The following is a 450-nucleotide window of genomic DNA, read 5'->3' on the forward strand; positions in this document are numbered from 1 at the left end:
CCCCGAGAAGAGCATCCCTGTCTGCACGCTCAAGAACTTCCCCAACCAAATCGAGCACACGGTGCAGTGGGCCCGGGACTGGTTCGAAGGTGTCTTCAAACAGGCCCCCGAGGACGTGAACGCCTATTTAAGCAACCCGGAGGTAGGGAATTTTTCTGGGGAAATTTCTCGGGGTGGTCAATGGATCTGGAAGGCTTCTGGTGGGCGCGTGGCGTGTGGGACAACTCGGGGGTTTGTGACCATACTCCCTTTCCCTCTGCGTGCCGCTTCCTTTTGGGACACTCGCAGACCTTGTACCGCGTCGCTTCCTTTTGCTGGCCTATGCATCCGTGTGAAAACAACGTACTGAGGCAGGCGGAATGTGCATGGCAGCATCGCCCTCCATGGTCCAGTCTTGTCGTCACCCACGCCTCCCTTCCTCCTTCCCTCCCTCCCCCAGTACCTCCCCCA

General features: G+C 58.7%; 1 protein-coding gene across 1 annotated transcript in view; it reads right to left on the reverse strand.

The window, feature by feature from the left end:
- The window catches only part of NGA_0515900 (serine threonine-protein kinase dclk3), a gene marked incomplete at both ends in the record, with an annotated part of 2,050 nt that overhangs the window by 248 nt on the left and 1,352 nt on the right, over positions 1-450 (reverse strand). The gene's annotated exons all lie outside the window — the stretch shown is intronic.

Source organism: Nannochloropsis gaditana, assembly GCF_000240725.1.
Source record: "Nannochloropsis gaditana CCMP526 unplaced genomic scaffold scaffold064, whole genome shotgun sequence".
Classification (NCBI taxonomy): Eukaryota; class Eustigmatophyceae; order Eustigmatales; family Monodopsidaceae; genus Microchloropsis; species Microchloropsis gaditana.